This window comes from Tiliqua scincoides, chromosome 7, assembly GCF_035046505.1.
Source record: "Tiliqua scincoides isolate rTilSci1 chromosome 7, rTilSci1.hap2, whole genome shotgun sequence".
NCBI lineage: Eukaryota > Metazoa > Chordata > Lepidosauria > Squamata > Scincidae > Tiliqua > Tiliqua scincoides.
This window is the reverse complement of record NC_089827.1, coordinates 37927039-37952319: the sequence shown is the minus strand read 5'-3', so window position 1 is coordinate 37952319 and position 25281 is coordinate 37927039. Positions and strand designations below refer to the sequence as shown.

General features: G+C 41.9%; 1 protein-coding gene and 1 pseudogene across 9 annotated transcripts in view; one reads left to right on the top strand and one right to left on the bottom strand.

Annotated features, from left to right (window-relative positions):
• Window positions 1-25281, top strand: part of PLEKHA5 (pleckstrin homology domain containing A5) — a 239741-nt gene that overhangs the window by 50818 nt on the left and 163642 nt on the right. The window lies entirely within an intron of this gene.
• Window positions 21233-21352, bottom strand: LOC136658280 (5S ribosomal RNA; annotated as a pseudogene).

Below are 25281 nucleotides of genomic sequence, written 5' to 3'. Positions count from 1 at the left end.
AGCCTGTCCAAGCACTTTCATTTTCTGAGATGAGGTGGGCTCAACTGAGGAGAGAGCCATCTAAGTTGTGGTATACTGTGTATGGAATGGTCTCCCCAGATTCATCCAGCAAGTACTTTGTCTTTTTAACGGTAGGCAAATACCAGTCTTTTAATTGATTTTGCTAAAGAGTTAACTTCTGTGATTTTATGCTGTGCTTTAAAAAATTTATTGTATTTTGTTGTCTTTGTTCTCTGTTTGATTTTTATTGCCTTTTTTGTTAACTGCTTTGAAAAATGTATTGAGGGGCTGGCTATAAATGCATTAAATAAATGAAGATAACTCAGCAATCAGCAACTGATTGATGTTGGTCAGAGTGCTAGCTAGTATACAGTGGATCTCAGCATGTTGGAGAAAACAGAGAAATAAACCTTTTCCAAATGTATTTGGAAATTTCAGCCCTTTCCTCTTACTGTATTCATTCTGAAGTTATACGCATGCCTATTCATAGAAGAGAAAGAATACAAGCACTTCATTTTTCTCCAGCGGAAATAAAACTAGTGGGGAGGGGCAGATTTTCAGCAGAAAAATTGTGCAAAGAAGAAAGGGTTAAATCCCCCCACCATGCTGGTCTTCCTTTTCGTATTGCAACCGTGGGGCTGCATTTTGCATTTGAAACAAACCAGGGGATGGGGACAGTCAGACAGACTACACTTATAGTCCAGTCCTAACTAACTTTCCAGCGTTGATTCAGGTTTGCTAGTGGGGTGCATGCTGCATCCTGTGGTGGCAGAAGTGGCAGTCACACAAGGTAAGGTACCTTCTCCACAAGATAAAGAAATGTTTGTTCCATTACTTTGAGGCTGTATTGTGGCTGCAACAGCACTGGAAAGTTGGTTAAGATTAGGCTGTTAATGTGTAGTTATGCCTCTTTATTAGCACTTACGAATCCAAATATCATAGTCTGATGTAGACTGGATACAACTATCCACTTTTGTTAGCCAGACATGTATATGTGTGAGAAATTATTTCCGTTCTTTAGTCTTCCAAGTATGTATCTACGAGGTGCTTCTCTGAAGAACTAGTATGAGAATGCCAGTGCTAATGTAAGGGGACAACTGATCTGCTTGCACTGGAGATGAGGTAAGGCTAAACCCCTGCTCCCAGAAGTGGTTCAAGAGCAATTGTTTTTGGCTAGCTGTGGAATATAGGACTAGAATGCCTCTAAATCTCTTGGATTTGTGCAGGACTCTGCCCTGAATTTTCTACAATGAGCTGCATTCTGGGATTTTTAAGTTAGCAAGTCTGGTAGGCTGACTCAGTCTTTTCCATGTGAAAAAGGAGGCGTGCAAAATATGGTTCATACTTGTGCTGGGGCCAAATTGTTGGAGGTTCTAGAGCAAAGCCTGGGCTCCCCGTAATACCCTGGTTTGTCCATTGTTTGGATTTTATCACTGCCAGTGGTACAGTACTGAGAATTTAGGGTTTTGTTCAGTTGGTTAGACCCTCTGATGTGCATAGGCCTTGTCCAGTGCCCAACTTGGTTGACTGCAGATGCTGACCATACAAAGGCAAATGTTCTCAAATTTATCTGACTCACGGATCTTCAGACTAGATCTTCCACACCTGTATAATTCAGCCTATTGTGTGTGTCATTTCCAGATTATATTTTCCATTTCTGGAGGTGCCAGGCTTGCAGAAAATGTGTTTCTTGCAATGTACATTTTACCAAAAGCCTTGTATTGAAAAACTTACTGATTGAAATAGCAGTACTGTAATTCAACAAGCAGTTTTATCCCATTGTTCTTTCGGTCCCTCTTTTTGGTAGAACTCACCTCCTGACAGGTAGAGATCGTGGCTTTTCCCAGAACATAAATACAATGATGGCAAAGAATGCATTTTGAGTTGATTGGTGGGAACTGGAGTACAGTCATACCACGGGAAAAATGTGGCAAGGCTACTCAAGGTTGGGAGGATATTTCATAACCTTAGGCGCCAGTGTGATGACCTTAGACATCTTGTGATTCTCTAACCCCGGTTTATTTACAGTCAGATTGTTTGCTTGGCCATATCTTGTGATGTTATGTAGGAGTAACTGAAAGCCTATGAGCCTTGCTGCCACTCAGAACTCCCAAGAGAAATTCAGGTAGTATATCTACCAGGATTTATGGCTCTTATCATTATTGTAAGTCTCTGTTGCGTGGAAATATTTAAATCAATTTGTGCAGAGGTGGTGGGAATGAGACAAGTGAGAAAGTGAAATGTAAGTAAAAAGAAGTAGTTTCAGATTTGGAGTGTTGTACTAGAGGAGAAATAACCATTGTCACTTGAACTCTTGAGGATCCAGTATATTCATTTGGCTAGCTTTCAGGTAATTGTGGTGTTTGATGTTCTCTGTCTGGCTGACTCATTCCGAAAATAAGTAATCTAGTAATCCATTCTTCATCCTAGAATGAATTTCGAATTTCTATTTAAGAAATCTACTCTTGTCTTACTTCTACTGTTTTTTGTGAGGAGTGGCATGTACGTTTGCTTCATTGTTGGAGTAGCCTCAGTGTGCATATTTTTACTGAGTGCACAAAGAGTAGTGAAGTCCCTGTTTACATGATGTGTTCAGTGGAGACCTAGAGAGTTCTAGTTTGAATTTGAGTACAGTATTTGGCTAGTCAGTTTCTATGTTAAGTTTCGTGGTGGTAGCAGGGAATTGTTCGAGCTACCGGTTTGTAATTTGTAGGGGTTTTTTTTGTTTAAAACTACGTAATTAAGCACAAAACACCTTCTTTATTTGTATCCTGCTTTATCTCCCTCCCAGGCATTCAAAGTGGCTAACATATTTAACATATATGATGTTAAAATATAAACAAAAACACTGCATTTTTGGTGTTTAAGATATTTTCCAGAAATTAAAATAGATTACTGGGTTCTGCTTTTAACAGTTTGCACTTTTCACCACTGCACTGGTCCCTAATCTGTCAAATGATTGGGGGGCACCGGTACATTTTAAAGGCAATTACAATTTATAGTTATAATTTATGAAAGTGCGCCCTTGGAATAAAGACACATAACACCACAATTTGCTATTTTAATCAAGACATTTTGGAAAAAAACTACAAGACGACACACTCCTAGTAAGACTAGGAGTCTTGTGAGATGATGGTCAGATGTGAAGCACTGCTTTTATTGCCTTGATGCTATTTTGATGGGGGGGGGAATGAATTAGAGTACTGCAGTGTTTCTCAAACTGTGGGTCAGGACCTACCTGGTGGGTTCCCATTCATTTCAATATTTTATTTTTAATATATTAGACTTGATGCTATCATAGTACATGACTGCATTTGGGGAAATGTTACAGCTCTGTACTTTGAACAGGCTACTATATATATGCTTTTAACAATGCTAGTCAATGGGACTTACTCCTGGGTAAGTGTGGGTAGGATAACAGCCTAGGAGTGTTAAAAATTTTCCTGCTTGATGACGTCACTTCCCGTTAAAACATCACTTCCGGTAGGTCCTGACAGATTCTCATGTGGGTCCTGGTGCTAAATGTTTGAGAACCACTTGAGTACAGTATTTCTTTCTCCAAGCATTGTGTGTTACTTGTTGAGGAAGATGGAATGGTTATGTATTCCAAAACATGGAGTGTTACTTTTATTTAATTGAAAGGAATGTTGTGAAATTCTTAATTTAGAGAGGAAAAACTGAGCATGCTATTGTCATCTATTGCCTATTTGTGTCATATCATTTTTACTTTTATGGTAACTTTTTTCACTTATTAACGAACCTGAGGAGGTGAGCTACTCGTTACCTTGAGTCGTAGCTGAATTGGGAGTCCAAGTATTCCTATTCATTATAAAGAGTTGATCCAGTTGTTTTTGTGGACAAACTGGGTGCCTGTCTGTGCCAGAACTTCTGCACAACTTTTATTTTGGAATTGTTAAACACTTAATATATGCTTCCCTCCCTCCTCCTCCTTCAAAATTCCTGCCTACTGGATAAGAGGCACTTTTAAGTGGGTCTTTCTCTTTTATTTAGTAGGGGAAGAGTAACTAGCCCTCCTCACCCAGCAGTGTCTTTTCTAGTGACTGTCTTCTGGTGTTCTTTTGCATCTTTTCAGATTGTGACCCCTTTTGGGACAAGGAGCCATTTTTCTCTGTAAACCACGTTGTTAACTTTTTGTTGTGAAGTGGTATATAAATATTGTCAATAAAGAGTTCGTTAAGACAGATGCACAGTTTTGCTCTTGCTGACCTCCATTTCCCCAGCCACCAACACCACCCCACTGTGCTGATGAGAAGATTTTGTAAAGCATTTTCCTAAGCTTTTGGTAGTGGTGGAGAGGGCAAGTATTTGGGTGCTGTTAAGTGGAAAGGACTTGGGCTTTCCTGGGTACACAGAGGGTCTAATGCTTATTTATCAGCTACTAATGCTTGTCTTAGCAAGATTTTTTGAGCCTATGGGGTACAAGAAGTTTCAAGTTTGTCTGGCTCAGATTGAAGCTGTGTTTCTTGCTATACCTTTTGTTGCACAATATTGCTTGTTTTACCTGTAAAAGGTACAAAGGTTAAGTTTCTTCCTTATGGAATTATTTGCTTATTGCTCAAGCTGCATAATGAGTTGTATAGTAACCAGCTCATGGTTGCTTGTCTGAGATTTTGTGACTGTTTATTAGAATAATATGTGGTGAATGCTGAAGTAGTTGCTCAAATGAAAAGCAGTTTAGAACTGAATGTTTACTCTTACTAAGTATGTATCACATTGCCTTATTGTTGAGAGACAGCAGAAGGGTGTGGTGCGTTTTGGCTAATTTTTTTAACTACAAATGTGTTTGTCTTTTTCTGTTTGCTATATTGGTGCCATAATTGATTGTACGCAGTTGTGAGATGGCTAGGCTTTGCTTTTGGAAGTTGTAATAAATTTTCTTTAGAATTTCCTAAGTGAGCTGTGGGGAGGGAAGGGGGGTTAGGAAATAAAACATTACTTCAGACTTTATTGATCAGATGTTTGCCAAAAGGATTACAGACTTATGAGCAACTGAAAACAAATTTATTTCACGGGGCTTGGCTTGTCAAATGATGTTTCCTAAAATTGAAATGCAAAGGCACAGAATTTTTATGTTACAAAGGTTATATTGGTTTGTAAGCAATAAATGTGATAGTGAAATATTACTCTCTCAGTTTTATCTTGATCACAAAAAAGTAAAATGCACAAAGGACAGGGACTTTAATCAGGACTTAAAATACTTCAAAAATTGCTCACTACCTTATCCCGTCATTTCTGGACCAAAATACATATTACAGGTGATTGTTGTCATCTCATCCCCCCTTCCCCATTGTATATTTGTGAAGAAACTTCACATGGCTTTCAGCTAAATGGGGAACTGGGGTGAGGGGGTGGCGTAGTATACTTCTGTTTCTCCTTTCAGTGAGACAGCTGTAAGAACATAAGAACAGCTCCACTGCATCAGGCCATAGGCCCATCTAGTCCAGCTTGCAGTATCTCACAGTGGCCCACCAAATGCCCCAGAGAGCACACATGACAACAAGAGACCTGCATCCTGGTGCCATCCTTTGCATCTGGCATTCTGACATAGCCCATTTTTAAAATCAGGAGGTTGCACATACACATCATAGCTTGTAATCCATGATGGACTTTTCCTCCAGGAATGTGTCCAATCCCCTTTTAAAGGCATCTAGGCCAGATACCATCACCACATCCTGTGGCAAGGAGTTCCACAGACTGATTACATGCCGTGTAAAGCAATATTTTCTTTGTTCTAACTCTCCCAATACTCAGTTTTAGTGGATGTCCCCTGGTTCAGGTGTTGTGTGAGAAGGAAAAGAGCATCTCTCTATCCACTCTATCCTTCCTGTGCATAATTTTGTATGTCTCAATCATGTCCCCCTCAGGCGCCTTTTTTCCAAACTGAAGAGCCCCAAATGCTGTAGCCTTTGCTCATAAGGAAGGTACCCCAGCCCAGTAATCATTTTAGTCGCTCTCTACTGCACCTTTTCCATTTCCACTGTATCCTTTTTGAGACATGGTGACCAGAACTGGACACAATACTCCAGGTGTAGCCTTACCATCAATTTGTGCAACAGCATTATTTATTCTCAATACCTTTTCTAATGATCCCTAGCATAGAATTGGCCTTCTTAACTACTGTTGCACATTGGGTCGACAGTTTTATTGAGCTGTCCACCACCACCCCAAGATTCCTCTCCTGTTCCATCTCAGATAGCTCAGAACCCATTAGCCATTGTCTCCACTCAAAAGCTCTCAGTTGCATGCATACAAGTGAGAGTATAGGTTTTAACATTTTTTCCCATCAAATGGGTACCAAATTTAGAAGTTCATGTTGAATATATGGGCAAATTCCTAAGGTTGAACTATCCTACTTATTCAGAAAGGGAAGCTTAAGGGTTCATGCCTATTCATTAAACATTTGTACACTTCATTGACCTAATTGTCATTCTGGTGGAATTCTAAACCATCTTTACTTTTACATTTCAACTAAAATTTCAGTATGGGAACACTGTGAAATAAAAGGATAAGAAGCTTACCTTGGTGTATGTTCTCTGCCCTCCCTGCCATATTGTCTGTGTTCTGCTTTCCTTATCTTTAAGCCACAGTATTGGTCTGGGATGTGCTGGAAGTGGGCTTTATTAGGTGCCTCTAGGCAGCAATTTTCAATCTTTTTCATCTCATGGCACACTGAGAAGGTGCTAAAATTGTGAAGTCAGACCATCTGGTTTTTTGACAGTTGACAAGGCACACCATGCTGCTGATGGGGGGCAAACATCCCCCACTGGCCCTAATAATAAATGACCCTCCACAACACACCTGCAGACCAGCAATCACAGCACACCAGTGTGCCATGGAACAGTTATTGAAAATGGCTGCTCTGCTATCAGCTCTCAGATTTTTGTGTCTTGGGAGCCCTTTTGAAAGGAGTCTGGGAGAGAAACTGGCTCAGTCACAGTTTCAGGGAGCACCAGAGTGCCAGTGCAGCACTGAGCCCAGCACTGAGTACTGGCGAAGAGCCAGAACAGAAGGAACCGTAAGGAGAGCCATAAACAGGAGAGGCAAGAGGGACGGACAAGCAAACCAGGCAAGGGCATATGGCAGCCACTTATGGTGTGCTTATGGAGTCCTGGAAGGGTTTTCATGGAGACCAAAGGTTCCTAGGACCACACTTTGAGAAATGCTGCTCTAGTGTAGACCACTGTATGACATTGATAACCTTGTTTTGCAAAAGGACTTAACCATGTGTAATAACAGTGCCATGCCCACTTTGTTTACAGCTTAGCCAGAACTTGCAAATAGGTGGTACTAGAAATGTAAATAAGTGTAGAACATTGCATGTTGAGAGTTAGACTGTTGGTCCATCTTACTCAGTATTGTCTACCCTGACTGGTAGCAGCTCACCTGAGTTTCAAGCAGGGTTCTTTCCCAACCCTAGTTGGAGTTGCTGCCAGGGACAGAACTATATTTCTCCTCTAAACAGAAGAAGAGTAGAAGTCAGGACTGCAAGTTCAACTGCTGCTATACATTAGGTTTGAGTTGTCCAGCAATAAGGCTTCTAGCATTGGGACCCACCTTAAAAACAGTTTCCCTTTGCCAGCCCCAAGCCACTATAGCTGTAATCGTGATTGGGCAGCAATACTCCCCCCCCAAGTAGCAGCTTGTTTGACCCTTGATGCACATAGCCTAATCTGCCCTGTGAGTTTTGCAAATCACCAGTAATTAGGTCATGACCCTCAGGTTGACCACAGACCCGCAGTTTGGGAACCACTGGGGTGGAGCATTATTAGTGAAGTTGGAAGTTTCTTTTTTTTCCTTGGCATTGCAATTTTTCCTTGCTGCCATTCTATCTGTATCCCAAAAGAGTATTTTTCTGTTAAAAAAAAAAAAGTTTGTTTTATTTCCAGTGAAATAGTTCCCATTTTCCCCTGGGGGCTGGGGATAAGAATAGGCCCTCAGTTTGGCTGTACTTGTCATAAGAGGCGACTAAACAGCCACCGGGTAGATGGGACTCATCAGCCTGGGAAGGCAGCTCATCTGAGAGAAGGAAAACTCTGATCCCAAACCTCCACTGCCTTGTGGCTACATCCAGTTATGGAAAAGGCTTCAGGAGTCAACCTCGAGGCAAAATCCGGAGCCGGAGTCCCTGAGGCAGTTCATGGCTGAACACAGTCACGTTCTGACAACTCCTGCGACGCCGCTGGATCCAACCGTATTGGCCTCTGCCTTTCCATTGGACCATTTCAGCGACGTGGAGAGGGGGGATTTGCTGCATGGGTAACAGCCTATCCTCCATACCTACTTTACCCAGGCTTCGCGCACTGGAGAGGACACTCTGTTCCAGAACCACCATTCAGAGCGTGACACCATAGTCTTCCGAGACTGAAGGATGCCAACAATAAGTTCCCATTTTAATTTTTTTAATGGATTTCATTGCAAACAAGGGAGTCCTATGTTTTGCATGAAATGTATCTAAAACCAGTTCAAAGTGTCTAAAGCAGAGAGCTTTTTTTTTAAAAAAAAGCACCACAACTTTGATACCTTCAAGGTTCAAATGAGCCTGAACTGAACTCTGTAATGGTTCAACTTCCTGGTTGTTGCCTCCAAGCTTTAAAATCACCTTGGTCAGAGATCTCTTCTCTAAAAAAGAGAATAAATTAGAGGCAAGATGTACTTTATTAAGCATAAAACAGATTGCATGTGAATGACCAATCAAGACCAGTTCTATCCTTTGAAATGCTTTTTGCAGGGTTTGATTCTCAGAAACTTCAGAAGAGAGCGACACATTATTATAGCAAGGCAAGTGTAAGAGGCTTAAACCACATTTACTGCTTTCCCAAATTTCTGTTTTAACTTCCAGCTAAACTGTAGCTTCAGCTAACCTAAGTCATGCTTGCTATATAAACTTTTTAGAAACAGAAAGGATTGCCAAGATCCTAATGTCAGGCTCCAGGATATTTAGGCGAAAAGAGAATACCTGTTGGCTGTAAGCACAAAAGACGTTTTATACAGTACTAAATAGAATTAGTCCAGTGATGAATTAACCTGTTTTTTAATTTAATTAACCTGTTCTTTAATTTTAATTTTTAATTGTCTTTTATTTCAACAGATGAGCTTACTTGAAAACTCAGTTTAGTACAGTAAAAGTTCCCAAATGATGATTGATTAAAATTTCAAGGCTTTATTTGGAAGTTTATGAATGTCATTTTCAGTATTGTAGAAAAGACTTTTCTCTTGAATGATCCCTTGGTGGTGGTGGTATGTCAGAGACTAGTAAACTAACTTGCACATGGGGATCTTTCTTTTGATTTCAGGAGACCTCACTGCATATTTTAAAAGTCACTAAGGGTGTAACTGTGCATCAGGCACCAAAGAATGTAATAAAAATTGACAGTTGCTTCTTGTAAGCAAGTGCATTTCAGCAAGAGGATTCTGAGAGGGGCATGGATGCTTACTCCTCTCTGTTTCCCCTCCTGAATTTCCAGACATGTGTTTGCAAGATAAAAGAACATCTGGAATATTGCGGGGTTAGGCTTAAAGAAAAGTTGTCTAGACTCTGAAGAAAGACTAGGGAATTCCAAGACCTGAATATTCTCAATGTAATGGTTGTGTTTATGCTATATTTTAAATCTGTTTTGAGGCAGTCCTTGCTTTCAAAAGTGGTTTACCATGCAGCTTTGGAAGGGGTGGGGGCACACATGGGAGCCACTTGTGGGGTTCTTTTGATTCTGATCTTAACTCTCTGTGGTTACATGCTTATACAAAAACATTTTCTATCTCAGTGAGAAAAAAAGCTGTCAGTTACCAGCACTTGGGGCAGGTCGGAGGAGCAGACAGTAGACCCTTTCCTAATTTGATCCCTGTTGAGGGGTTATCCATGTGCCCTCTCTGATACAGTTGTGGGGAAAACTGTCAGTCACAAATATCACCTTCTTGGATAAGGTGCTCAAACTAGGCCTGGTTTTGGTGCAGACACTGTCTTAGGTAAGCCAAGCCATGGCTTCCTCACGAGGAAATTGCTTGAATTGGCATATAAGTTGACTATGCCATACCCCTAAAACTAGAGCCAGTCGTGCAAACCAATGCCATTTTTTGATTCTGCACCCCAAATATACCCAAGAATTGGTCTTTTAAGACAACATAATGTGTGTAGGCCATTGTTTAGATACTGGTTTTCATTTTGCTGTGTTATGTTCTTTCATATTCAGGCCATCACATGAAAAATTTGTGTTGCATAGACGCATATTCAGATTCAGTTTCTCAGCAATTTGGCCTGTAGCCTTTGCACATGTAGATCAGCAGTAACAATAAAGCTGTGTTACATCTCCAGTATAATGGCTAACTGATACTATGCAAAACACCTGCAGTTGAGACCTGCTGGAGTAGACGAAAAGTCCATCTGGCCCAACATACCCTTTCTGGCCCAACACACCCTGTGCACACCTTTACATGCCCAAGGTGCAAAGTCAGAAGCCACTCTTCCATTGAATGTCTTTATAATCTGGTATTTATTCAATATGCTATCTTTGAACATGAATGTTTCATTGATTTACCATGGTCAGTTGCCATTGGTAAAACCTGACCTTTCTGAAGTTATTTCTAATCCCCTTTTAAAGCTGCTTTGACCAGTGGCTACCAATACCGGATTATCCATGTGGAATAAAAGATGCAATATCTGATATCTTCAGGGCCAAAGTCATGCTGGAAACCATAATTTTCCAGATATTAGAACATTATGCTTAACCTCATGAGTAATGCCCACCCCAAAACTGGAATAAAACCAAACGTAAATCCCAAAGGTCATCTCTGTGTGAAGAGCCCTTGGCAAATACAATGTCTGACCACAAGTTCCTCCAGATTTGGAATAATGTTTTTGCCTTGACTAAATTCCATGCATGGGCAACACTGAAAATTATGTCATTTATATTGTAATTACTTTGGAATGTCCTAATTGGGTCTTCCTGATGCACAACCTTGTGAAGGAAATCTCATTGGTAATTGCACTTCATATTCTGTGTTACTCCTTGGTCCATCAGTTGAATAAGGGCTGTCACATTTGGAGAAAAGTAAGCTGCAAAAATATTTCCAGATCACAACTGAAATTCATTAAGGCGTGCATTGCAGTTGTCGAGTAAGATAATGAATTTGCTGTCTTCAGCGTGCCAGTCTTATACAAAAGTTCTTTTACTTAGGGAACAAAAACATGTGAAAACCAATGGTTAAAAATTTTCTCTCCATTCAAGAATTGGATTACATTGTGTACCTCACAGGTAAATGCTAAACATTTTTAAATGCTCCTGTGTACAGGTATTTTCCAACAACTAACAGTTTCACACAATGAGTGCCAGTGGCATTTGCGTTACATAATAGCATAAATCACTCCTTGTTTAACTTGAGGCCAGGTGTGTCTTTCATCACCACCTGTGACAGTCTTGTTAGGTAAGCAATGTCGCAATAAACCTGTGTCATTGTTGTGTTATATCTGTTCAGGTGTTAAGCTCTTGCACTATTTTGGCAAATATATCTGTGTATTCTTTTGCTGCTTTGTGATTGAACAACTTTTGTTTTCCAAATATGCCCAGCTTTTATATGCCATGTCAAATTTTGAACCTGTCTAGTCAACCGTCAGAAAAGGCATACTCCTTCATAAACTACACTTTAACATTGAAGCGCTCAGCCTTTTCTATAAGGATAGTTTCCAGGATAGGCACTCCCTTAGTGCCTATTAATCACAAACATTTTGTACAACACTAACTATACAATCCATGGCTGCTCAGAATTAAGTCCCAGTATGTTGAATGGAGCTTACACCCAGGAAAGTGTGTATAGGATTGCAGCCTAAGTCAGGTTGCTCCAACTTCGGTTTTTTGCCTAGAACATAGCACTGAATCAAACTGGGCCTTGGTTGATTTAGTAGTGTTTCAGTAGTTGGTCCTTTCTGTTTCCGTATGACATATAGTGCATGATCCAATATCATAGTCTTCCATTAACTTGTTGCTCTCTGCTCCTAACGAAGTAGATTGAAAATTTCTGTTTTGTCTTTATAGTTAAAGGAAGACACTCTCTTCCTCTTTTTCTTTGCCTTAGCTGGCTCTTCCGTGACTCTTGCAGTCACTTGGAGAGGCGCATGGGCATTCTGAACTTTCGCTGCCACTCGTAATTGCTGCTGGGTGCTGCAACAGAGCTTACTGGATTATTGAATGGCAGATAGCACAGCTTTTACTGTAAGTCTCGTACTGAAAAATATTTGAAAGCATGAGGCAGATTTCAGAAGAGGTTGCTTTGTTTTGCTGGACTACATTTAAAATTAATTTTACTCCTTTCTGCAGTTAACTATTTGTACCTTTCTATTATGTCTGAAATGAAGGTCTCATTGGAAATATTACCTCTTTTGATTGTGGTGCAAATAAGGTGAAGGTACAGATTATAACTCAGGGAAGGCAATGAATTGTGATAGTAAAAAATCTTTTTTTCTGCCAGTCAGCACAGTGAGGGCTGACAAAAGTTTCGGCAAAAGAAAGTGAAAGCTTTCCACATCCCTGGACATTAAAAAGTCTGCAAATAGGTCGGTACTCATCTCTGAAGCAGAAATACAGTATTGGCTTCATAGCCTTTGGTTTTGCATTCCTGTCAAGTGTTTTCCACACTGTTCTTGCTTCTAACTAGTCATCGGTTAACTTTATTTGGATTTGTAGCCCATCTTGTCCTGAAAGCTTAGGATGAATAACAAAAGCAAAAATAACAAAACTGTGGGACTATTTTTCCCATCAGTACTTTGGTTGATTGTCATATATGGCTGCGTGAGAAGGAGAACAGCTCACTATATATGTAGTGAGTGTGCTGGAGCAAGGTGGTTTACAATTTATAGAAAAAAAATTAAATAAGCACAATTTGTAAAAATGAATGAAAATCAATTGGAGGAGGGCAGAACTATAATATTCAAGGAACCGCTATAAAGGCACAGGCGGCAGACAACCAAAATGCCAAAGAAGCAAAAAGATTTTGAGCCCTCACCAGAACACCAAGGGGGGAGCAGATCTTAATTCCCCCTGTAAGGAGTTCCATAATTCTGGCGCTGCTACTGAGAAGGCTTGCCCCTGTGCCGCCGTCTCCCTAACTTGGAAGAGAGCCCCCTCAGATAACCTAAGAGGGTGAGCAGGAAAATATGGGAGAAGGTGGTCCTTCAGATAACCTGGCCCCAAACTGTGAAGGACTAAAGGTCAGAACCAGCACCTTGAATTGGGCCTGGAAGCAAATGGGCAGTTAGTGCAGTTGCTGAAGCAGCCATCCAACAGAATCAGACTGCCTAGCTCCAGTAATCATCTGGCCACTACATTCTGCACTAATTGCAGCTTCCGAACCCTCTTCAAGGGCAGCCCCACATAGAGTGCATTACAGTAATCCAATCTAGAAGTCACTAGGGCATGGCCCACCATGGACAGGTCCAATTGACTCAAGTACAACCGCAGCTGGCACACCATGTGAAGCTGGGCAAACATACCACCTGACCACAGCTGCAACCTGGCTCTCCAGGGAAAGTTTGTGAGTCCAGGAGCACCCCCAATTAGAAGTTCTTAGAATAATTAGGAAAATGTCAGGTAACTGTAAAGGTGAAGGCACAGTTAATGAGTTTCTGTTCCTTTTTTGTTAGCATTCTGAGTAGCTCACAAAGAAAACACATTTATAATAAGAAAAGAATGTAAAGCTAGTAGTTAACAGATACTTAAAAACAAAAAGGAGAAGCATGTGCAAAATAAGAATGTTTGAAGTTTTTTAATAAGTAGTAAGGGCAATTTATTTCTAAAGAAGTCATTAAATATGCAAACTACGCAAGTGAAGACACATCTTATTGTCACAGGAGGCTAATTCCATCTTCAGGAGAAAAGAGAAGGAAGAGGTTTCTCAGTATATTTTGCTTCTCTTGCTAGAACTGCTTTTAGCATCAGAACGTTCTAGTCCTCTTTACATTATACTCTCATCATAACCTCTCCTGCCTATAGGGGGCAGGCAGCACAATAAAGGACACATGGAGTTCCATTTGTTGCTGCACAGTTCCAATCCTTATTTCCCAACAAGCTGAAGGAACTAAAGGACCAGAATGCCATTGGATGATCCGTCCAAGAAAAGGTACATTTTGGCACAAATACAGTTTTGTTGATGTTTTAACCAGACCTAATCACACTGTAACTGCTTATTTGCACCACGCACCCTGCAAGGTTTATTCCAATCCAATTCATAACCTTTATTGGCATAATAGATAATACACTAAACCAACAATAACTAGCAACAATAACTAGCAAATAACATAGCAAAAGACAAAAACATTAACACCGCTAAATCTCAGAATAGATTCCAGCCACTTACAAGACATCTCTGCATGATGAACATAATAAACTACACTCTTGGTCAACTCCTTATTAGTTCCTCTCAGCATGTATTGAGTTTTATCCTTATCAGTCCAGATGAAAGGAGAAAAAAAAGAGTTCAAGTAATGCAGGCGAATATCCTGGTACCAGGTACAATAAAACAGCATGTGCTGCTGATTCAACAGCCCCCTGACCACATGCATACACTCTCAGTTCTGGGGCTAAACTACTAAATCTGCCACTCAAGCTATTGGAAGGTATGACACTGCATCTAGCCCTGGTAAACACCCATCAATCGAGAGGGTGATCCAAAAAATACAAATAATCTGGCCTCTTACCATAGCGTAGGGGCAGCTGAAAGTGCAATGGCTTGCCTCTCCATATCCAGAAGCCTGGTTCTAAGTGTATCCAGCACTCAGGTCAGGGGCAGTGAGCCAAACAACTCTGGAAATAGCTCCATTGTTCTTTTCTTAGTGATCAGGGCTAAACCCGAGGGCAATACTGAGAGCAGTGCCTGGAGCATGGTTTATTGTTTTATCCGGTTACATAGCATACTGTGTATGCATGCACACATCTCAGGGCACAGGTGAGGTGCCAGTCTTAAATACTCGTACTTTTTGCAATGCAATTTAACTAGGTGTGCTAAGGGACACCAATTCTCCTTTACATTCCATCACTCTGCTTCTAGTAGAACGACCCACATGCTTCTCCCAAACAAGACAAAAAGTGGCAGAAATTTAGAATATTAAAAACAAAGTTAATTTCTAAAGCACGTTACAAAAAGACTTGAAAAACATGTTTAATGCAGAAGTCAAGTTACGAGAAGTGACCAGCCTACACAGTGTCAGATCCAAGCTTAATTGCCAAGGTCTAACTGAAATACCACTGCTTCATAATCTCCAGCCTCAGGATGTCTTCACCCAATTTTTGGCAATGCAGTGCTGTTTCTTTGCCAGCACTGTCTGACAGATCCAACACCTGGGCAAATGTCCTTGGCACCTACCTTTAATGGCATATCCTCCCCACAAATAGTGTATTCCCCTGTAATTAGAGAATCCCAGTTCTTTTTTTGTTTTGTTTTTTTTAAACAGAGTCTAGGAAATGCAGTATAGGACCACCTAATCTTGCTCCCCAGTTGTAGAAGTTGCACTAGTGCTGGGGTCGGCAAACCGCGGCTCCGGAGCCACATGCACCTCTTTCAGCAGTCTGCTGCGGCTCCAGAGTCCGGGTGAAAGTGGCAAAGGGGGTGACAGAGCGCCTCTCTGTCACCCCCTTTGCTAAACTAATTATGCAGTCCCCCGTCTGCCCTCGTCCCCCCCAGCCTCCGCCCCCCAGCTCCGACGGAAAGGAGGACCCACAAGCCGGCCCGGGTTGGTTGCCAAGAAGCCGCTCCGTGTGCAAAGACGCACAGGGGGCATCCCAAGCACTGCCGCGCTCCCCTCTTCCAGCGCCCACACGCCTCTGGGCGGTTGGTTCGAGCTGCAGCCTGCAAGGAAGGGGTGCGTGGGAAGCTGCCGGTCCCCCAGCTGGGCAGCGAGAGCATGCGACCCTGGAGACCCCCAGGAGCAAGGTGAGGCACACGCTGCCCACTTGGGGAGTTTGGCGCCAGTGGAGAGCTTCTCCCTCCAGGCGGCGGGGGGGGGGTGCCTGGAGAGCTGGCTTGCTCCCTGCACAGCGGTACCAGGGTGTGCAGCCTGCGATGCGAGGGGGGTTGCTCTCTGGGGGCTGCAGCACTGGAGGGGGGCGCAACATGGAGCTTCCAGGCTGCCCCCCAGTGCCTGCCACAGGGCGTTTCTTTCCCGCCACATTACATGACACGCTGCTGCCTGCTGGTGCGTTTGGCTTGCAGCGGAAACGCGGGCTTGAGGAGGGGGTCTCTGCCTGCAGGCTCTCCCTGCCCCTTTGTTCACGCCCTCCCCTCGCCGTGGTTCAGCCCGCTCATTGCACGGGGGGAGAGGGTGTGTGTGGGGTGGGTGAGTGTGGGGTGTGTGTGTGAGAAAGTGTGGGTGTGGGTAAGTGTGAGTGTGTGGGTGTGTGTGGGGGTGGGTAAGTCTGAGTGTTTGTGAGTGTGGGTGTGTGGGGGGGTGGGTAAGTCTGAGTGTTTGTGAGTGTGGGTGTGTGGGGGGGTGGGTAAGTCTGAGTGTGTGTGAGTGAGTGTGGGGTGTGTGTGTGTGAAAGGGTGGGGGTGGGTAAGTGTGAGTGTGTGTGTGGGTTTTAGATGTCAAAAGGATTTTGTGGCTCCCGAGGTTTTCTTTTCTCGGGAAAATGGGTCCAAATGGCTCTTTGAGTGTTTAAGATTACCTACCCCTGCACTAGTGTTTCTCCTTGTATGTGTGGGTGCATTCATACCTTGTCATCTTGCCTCTGTGTGCAGTGTGCTTGTACATAGTACCCATAGTAACCGGGACAGTGGCGTTCAGAGCTGGATGTTCTGCTAGCCTAAATAATTTACTGTGAGTGCTGCTCTTCTTTACCTTCTTAAATAACAGAAATGCTCTCTTCCAGAGGGAAAATCTACCTCTGAGACTGGCCTTGTAGTTCTGTGTTGGTTTTTATTTCTGTTGAAAATAAACTCAAAGTATAAACTTTTTGCAACTCTTAGTCTTAAAACTTGTGTGCTTCTATGCTGTTTTTATATGGACTTCAAGATCTGTTGGCATACAGAAGAGAAATTTGTGTACCTTTTGAGAAACCTGGCCTGCAATGTTCTCTTAGCCATCTTATGTTGCAAGCAATTTAATGTTTAGTATTTATTTATTTACCTACCTTTAATGGCATATAATAGCATAGATTTTAAATCACCTATTTCAGTGTCCACTTCCTGACTAAATAACCTATATATGCAAGCTCATTCCAATAATACATTATAGTTTTCCTGAACACATAACCTAAGATACATAGCAACCTGCCTTGTATAGAACTCATCATTTTCCTCTACCAGATGCTGTATTATTAAAGCTTCCGTTTTACCCAATTTATTAGGGATAAGTGTTTTAAGAAATTGTGAGCAGAGGACCTGTTTTTTAGTACTGTGCAGTAAAATACGTGGTAGAGAGTCTATTTTCCCTGACAATTACATCCTCTGTCTTCTTTTGGTAGACCTTTATCTCTACCCTTAAGCATATTAGAGGGTAGGGCATTGGAATGAGCTAACATAAAGACCCGTCTTTCTTGGGAACAGAAGAGATTATCCACAGGGGTTCCATTCCAGGAAACTCCATGGATAAGGAAAACCACAAGTACTTGAAACCTGTGGTTTTTGCCCCCCCCCCCCAAGCCATCTGGAGCTAAGCTCCAGTCAGTCTGGAGGCTCTTCTGAAGCCTGCAGAGGCCACAGGCAGACACATACGGTCTCTGTGGGCTGCAGAACAGCCTCTGGAGGGACATTCTAAAGCAGTGTTTCTCAACTGGTGGTGCAGGTACCACCAGTAGTACTTGAGGTGGTGACTGGTGGTACTCATGGAACCACTGGATACCTGCTGCCTGGCACTGATACCAGGAACGTGACACAACAAACAGCTGTAGGAGGCTAGGCTTGGTGGGCAGAGCTCCAAAGCATGTTTTTCCATGCTCAAAAAAGTCCTCCTGTCAACCACGAGCCTCTTAATGGTGTTCATCATATCGTATCTGGCCTCTAGTTACCTCTGGTATCATCACCAATGTCCACTTACTTCCAATGTCATCACCAATTACTTCCAGTGGTACTTCTAATAGGTGAACCGTGTGAAGTGGTACGGTGGACGACAAACATTGAGAAACACTGTTCTGCAGTATAAATAGGTAGCATATGAGTTCATTTCCTCTGTCCTCTTCTTCCTTGTCTAACTTCCATTACGTTAGTGTAGCGTTCAGTATTAATAAAACGTTCAAAAATCCTTTCTGTTCCCAGTCTAGGTCTGTAGCTCTCTAACTGTATCACTTGATATTTATCTGAACGGCAAGCCTTGAAGCATCTACTCACATCCTAGGCACGCCTATGTTCTAAATTTTGATTGGACAAGTTGGAGGCCCATGAAGTCTTTCAGGGAAATGCTCTCTACTCCCCTGAAGCAGCTACCAAAGTGGGGGGGGGGGAGGGTGAGTGATGGAAGGAAGAGGTTGCCAGAGGTGGTGCTACTGTTCTGCCAGTTATTTGTTCAGTTAACTGTGCCCTGCTGGTTTGGCTGTTGATTTGGTCTTTTCTTTTGTTGGTTTTATTGTTGGATCTTTTGTACACTGTCTTTGAATTCCCCTCATGGGCGAGTAAGGTGTCGTAGAAATATTTTAATAAACAAAAATAGTAAACATGACTGATGCAGCACAAAAAGAGGAGATTTAGTCGTTCCCCCCCCCCCCATTTCTTATTTCCAGCTCTACTTTAATGTTGTGGGGCAGCAAGCTGCTCAGTTAGGCCCTAGGTTGAACAGCATCTTTTCTGTCCACAATTCTTCCCCTTTTTGTCTTTGTGCCAAAAGCACCGGGATCTTAACTGTTTCTAATCTTCTGTTCTTACAGTAAAGCTTTGTGCATGTACAGCCCTCACCGCATTGGTTTTTTTTAGGTGGGGAGTTGTCTACAGTTTTCTGTATACAATTGGAGCCTCCAGGTACAATTGTGTGTTGCTTAACGATGGGGATAGGGACTGAAATCTCCATCATATGGTCCCATTGATAAGCGTTTAGCTTTTAAACAGAGGCATGGAGGCACATGCCAGCAACAGGAGCCCTGATCTGAGTGTCTGGAAGCTGCCGCCTCCACCTACTTCCCTGGGTGTAAACCCCACTCATTGTAATGGGGCTTACTTTTGAGTAGGCTTTATCTTCCTGTTTGTATGCATGCTCATGTCAGCAGCCCAATCTCCTCCTGAGCTCATTAGACTTTTAAGCAGAGGCATGGAGGCGGGCACCAGTAACCGATCTGAGCGTCTGGAGGCTGCAATCTCCGCCTACTTTCCTGGGAGTAAGCCTCAACTTGTTGTCTTCATGTTTTTGCCGGGTGCATTGGGGTGGTTTGGCACTCAAGCCTATTAGGCTTTTATTTTGGGTGAACCACCGTTGTATGGCCGGCCATTAGGTGGAACGTCGCTAAGCGGCGCACACCTGTGTATAGGAGCCCTTATATTGTCTGTGGGTAGCCTTAATTTTTCTTTCCTTTTGGTTGTCGTGGGGCCAAGAAGATTGTTAGAGCAAATGCTTTACACAGCAAGAAAAACTATTAACTTTCCATTCTTTCCTCTTTTTTGTATTCATGCATACTCTTTCCCCCCCCCCTCATTCTCTCCCCTGCTCCTTTATTTTCAGTAGTGCTCATGCACTTGCATGCTTGTGGTGAATTGCAGTCAGTGCAAAGAAACAAAATAATCAACTCCTTGTAGTGCGTATTAGAAAGCTTAGCAAAGCTGCCTAATTTTCTGAATCCAATAGAGTAGGCTTTATCTTCCTGTTTGTATGCATGCTCATGTCAGCAACCCGATCTCCTCCTTAGCTCATTAGACTTTTAAGCGGAGGCGTGGAGGCGGGCACCAGTAACTGATCTGAGCATCTGGAGGCTGCAATCTCTGCCTGCTTTCCTGGGAGTATCACCACTGATCCTTGCTCTTGTTTTGTGCATCATTTGTGTTCTCCAGAGTGCTTTGGGATCCATAAGGTTGAATTTCATCAAAACCTACTGTAGATGACTGTTTCACTTTTTATTCCATAATCATACCCGGATTCATTCTTTGGAGTGGAAGAATATAGTATAAAATTTTGATGATAAATATAGTCACTTTATTTTTAAAAGCTAGGCTTTATATACTTGGAATAGCTTCATTTGCAAAATATATGAAAAATTAATCCAGTGATAATTTGCAAAATAACTTCAAGTAAACTACAATTTTAATGAGACTTATTAATCTGCTGTCAACCACCTAGGGTGTTCACTGTTTCAAAGTAATGACCCCTTATTTTCTGAAAGCTTCCGCTCATGAAGAGTTATACCAATAGCTGAGCAAAACCACAACTATTGAACTGTTTTTGTGATCCATTCTGCTTAATCTACATTTTTGTCCTAAGTACTGTACTGAACTATGTGAACAGCAATTACTGTACATTTGGCTGCCAACCTCAACTGTACTTGCGTGTACCCACTGATTGCAAGTACAGGTCCAGCCTATTTATACATTGATTTTTTTATACACAGATTTGACTCAACAGATTTGACTCAGATTTGAATGTCCCCTGCAAATGAGAAGGAATGTGCTGATCCCTGGAGAAGGGGAAAAATGCATCCCTTTAAAATCAGTTTCAGAAACTGAACAGTCCTTTAACAATAGCCTCCTTAATGAGAGAGAGAGAGAGAGAGAGAGAGAGAGGGCAGCTGGCTGACAATCCATCAGTCCTTCTCTCCTCAGCGGACCCCTCCCTTCCCCCTGAACAAGTGAAAGAAAGGTGATCACTTTGCATTGGTGAGGGGAGGGACTGAGTGAAGTGCCTTTGTAAGCGCTTGGAGGACGTCTGATTGATGGATTGTCTTCTTAATGACTCTTACCTTACATCACAAAGGTCAGCAAGGCTGTTTTTAAATCACTGGAGCAAAGAAACTTTGTTTTTTAAATTGATTTGCTGTAGTGCAATTTTTGCCATCCATGTGAGTTGCGGATAATTAGTCTCAATCTTATCCTTAAACAGATGTGTGTTGCTTCTTGGGCTTGTAGTTGAACAAGTCATTGTATGTACTTAGTTTTAATTTCAAAGAGGGATGTGAACAACAAATTCAAAAGAACTTTGCACTTGCTAATCCTTTTCTGTGTTAACATCTCTCAGTGTTCTTACTATCCTCCTTTTGTGGCTTGGTGCCCTAAAAGAATGGTTGGTTGGCAACATTCAGTCTCGAAAGACTATGGTATAAGCCTACAGCACCTGGTATTCCCAGGTGGTCTCCCATCCAAGTACTAACCAGGCCTGACTCTGCTTAGCTTCCAAGATCAGACAAGATCGGGCATGTGCAGGGTAACAGTTGCTGCTAAAGAGTGCACTAGAAATCAACTGGAGGGGAGGTGACCCTAGATGTAATCCTATGTTGGTGGTCTTATGGTTCTTGACCCAAGACCCCATGATGTCAATTTATCTGGTCATTCTTCTACTGCCACCAATCCCTAGCTTATTGTCTTGCAGTGAGTGACATTTCCTTGAAGAAGCAGGAATGCTTTTCTTCCAGGTTCTCGACCCCTCAGTAACCTGTGCTCCAGGTTACTGTGGGCTCCAGGTTACTGTGGAGCCTTCAGTAACCTGTGCTGCAGCAGAACTTAAGGCACAGCTCTTCAAACTGAAACTGGATTTATGTATAAGGAAAACTTAGGTAGCAGTGTTTCTCTCAAGTATTTCAACAATGGCTAGCTTGTATATACTCTTTAGGGCAGTGTTCCACAAACTTTTCAGCACCAGGAATGGCACTCTAAAAAACAACATTCTTTTGGTACTCACCTAGCTTTCAGAGACTTAAAAAAAAAAAAAAAGTATCGCCTTACCAGCTGCTCAAGCCTCTGTTTTTAAATTTTTTACTATGGAGGGGCCTTCTGGAACATTTGTTGACTTCCATGTTCATCAGGTCAGGAGCATTCTGGTGGCTTTGCATTCCCCTTTGCCTGACCTTCTAGGAACCAAGGCACATTCACCTGCTCATTAGTAAATGCATACATGCTGTTCTAGTTCAATTTGCACAGGGCTCAGTACATTTTCCTTGTCAGCTTGGAGGGGGACCTCCTTCTGGAGTGTTTTCTGGGGCCTGCTTTAATAGAATCGGGACCATTCTGAGGACATTACGTTGCTCTCAGTTGCCTTTCAAAGTTAACTGGGACATGGTTGCCTACTCATGAGTAAATGTGCATGTGCAGTTCCATTTCCTTAGGGCTCAATAAAAGCTTTCTTGTTAGCTTGGAAGGGGGGAACTTCTTTCTCGAGTGTTTTTGGTGGCCTGCGTTCATTGAGTTAGGGCTGTTCTGGTAGAGTGGTGTTCCTCTCAGCCTACCGTTTGAAGAGGACTGATGCTCATTCCCCTACTCATGAGTAAACATGCATGTGCAGTTCAGTTTAACTTTATAGTTGGCTATCAGCTTGTCAGTTTCAGTTTCTCAACCTTCCAACAATTGAGTTTCAACCCACAGTTTGGGAAACACTGCTTTAGGGTAAGTGATTTAACCCCTGCTAATTGGGTAAGAGGCACTTTTTCAAGTGGGTGCTCCTTTTTTTAGCAGGGGGAGAGTAACTGGCCCACTTCACCCCAGCACTGTCTGTTCTAGTGGCTGTCTGCTGGTATTCATTTGCATCTTTTTAGATTGTGAGCCCTTTTGGGACAGGGAGCCATTTAGTTATTTGATTTTTCTCTGTAAACCGCTTTGTGAACTTTTAGTTGAAAAGCGGTATATAAATACTGTTAATAATAATAATAGGGAATATGAGTCTGTGAATTAAAAGTTCATTACATGTTGTTAGAGCTAGGTAGAGAGCCCCCTTCCACCCTGTGTTTTCCCATCAGTTGCAGAGGAGGAGGGGGTTTGCACAAGTTGTGTGCATGACTTAAGGTTTTGCTTATACAACTTAATTTTGTTTGTTCTTCATGGACTGTAAATGGAGCTGCAGATCCACATACTTCCATGTTTATTTCTTTGTGACCTGCCAGGCTGCAGACATGAGGCATAAATTTTTATTCTGTTTTTCTTGGGTTACATCTAAAGAAGCATGGAACTTCTTTTTTTATTTGGAAAGATCTCAAGCAAAGTTTTTGAGAAATCTCCTGGTAAAAGTAAACTGGGCTTCTTGAATGTTTCTCTTTACTGTATATTCCTTGGAGAATTGGTTGTGAGCCATGTTTGGTTTAAGTAATGGTTTATTTCCAATATGTTTACCTGAACTGATAAATGTGTTTGCACAGTTTATTAAGCTCGATTTGCATATATGTTCATACTCTGATAAACTGCTGGGCTTTATCTGTTGGAAGAGTCCTATGAGGTTTGAAATTTTGCATTCTCAAACAGAACTTGACAATGTTACTTATTTAATACTTTGTTATTCCTACAAAAGAATTTGCGAGTTTTGCAGTTTGAAATATGGACCGAGAAAAGCCTGCATTTAGGCATTGCTTACTTTACTGGTTCTGCATAGAGCAGTGGGGAAATTTCTGCCTATTCCAGCTTGCTGATTGCAAATAATAAAGGAATTTGTGAAGGCTGTGACATGGCCAGCTGAAGTTATTTTGAATGATATATGTACAGGGGTATCTTGTGATTTGTTAACACAGACTGGCATGGATGGTAGTTGAAATAAAAGCTTCTAGACCAGGAGTGTCTGGAGAGCTCCCTCCTTCACTTCGCTTTTTCCTTGCACTTCTCTTTTTTGGGGGAATACTTCTCTTCCACTTCACTCTTTCTTGTCAGAAGAGAAAGTCATGGACAAATGAGACATCTCCTTGTATCCATTGCTATGTCAAAATGTCATCCTCCCTTATGCGTTTCTGTCTCTTTTGATTTTACTTTCTCCATTCATAGTACATTGAGCTCTAGTTCCACAGTTCCAAGTGAGGCAGCAGCTTATTAAATGTAGCCATCCTTATGCCACCTTCGATAATCGACAATGCAAAACTGAAGCAAAGATTTTGAAGGTGGAGGTCAGGCCAGGAACTTGACTGCAGCAGGAATCTACATGGAGATTGCTGGAGTAAGACTGGAAGAAGTAATTGTTGGCAGGTAGAAGAGTGTATTGTCTTGTTTAAAAGATTATAGACAAAAAAGGACCTTGATATTTGTTTGCAGTAAGAAAGTTTGGAATCCATACAAGTAAGAGATTTTAAGTTGAGAGCTTCTCCAATCCTGCATCCAACTGCATTTTTGTCTCCCTCCTCTTGTACCAGATGTTGTAGTAGTAGTAGTAGTAACTTGTCGTGCTACAGCACAACAAAATTTATGCCCCTCTGAGATGCAAGCATAAATATATACTACAATTCCAGCAATCACACTCTACATACTTACCCATGCATTCTATACAACATGCATCATAATATAAAAACAGTATAAGATAATATAATGCCCAGGAGCATGGTGACAACTATATGCTTACATAATTATTACAGAGCAATTTCCGTACCACACCAAGATATCATAGGTTAGGACATGCTCAATGGTGCAACGACAGTAAGACACAAGCAGCTGCTATGACAAATTTAACCTCCCAAGCTTCCTCAGAAAATATAACCGCTTTTGTGCCTTTTTTTATCAGCATGCTGGTGAAGACGTCCTAGCTACATCAGGAAAGGTGAAGGAGGAATTAAGGCAGTGTGAGGGCAAAGGCACCTTTTTCTCACTTAAGGGCCAGCACAGGTATTTTCCACATTGTTTTAATTGAGGTTATGGACAACATTAGAATCATGTGGGCTCCCCCTGCTGCCCACCAGGTCTCTGGTTAACTGTTACTTCAGTAATAATGACTTAAATGCCACTGTGGCTTTTTCTGTTGTGCCTTTCTTCCATGGTAACTAACAGTGCAATCCTAGGCATGTATACTCGGAAGGAAGCCCCATTAAGTTCTTTGCAACTTACTACTATGTAAATGTGAATAGGATTGCAGCTTAAGTACTTACCAGACCTAGACTTCCCAGCCAAATTACTGCACCAGTGAGAAAAATCAGTTTTTTAAACATTTAGATTTGATTTGCTGTTAATGCTTTTGCAAAAAATAAAGCAACCTTACATACATAGAGTTTTAATTTAAGATACATTTCAGATAACTGAATAGGGATTCTAAATGTGTACTTTGAGATAATGTTTGTGTAACCTTTTAATGGACCAATCTTGTAGTGTTCCAGCAGTGTTCTACCAAGCTCCCTGTTCTGAGCTTTGTCTAGCGATCCTGTGCCCACTTTAAGGCTAATTAGTTCACCCAGCTTAACCACAGCTAGATCTAGT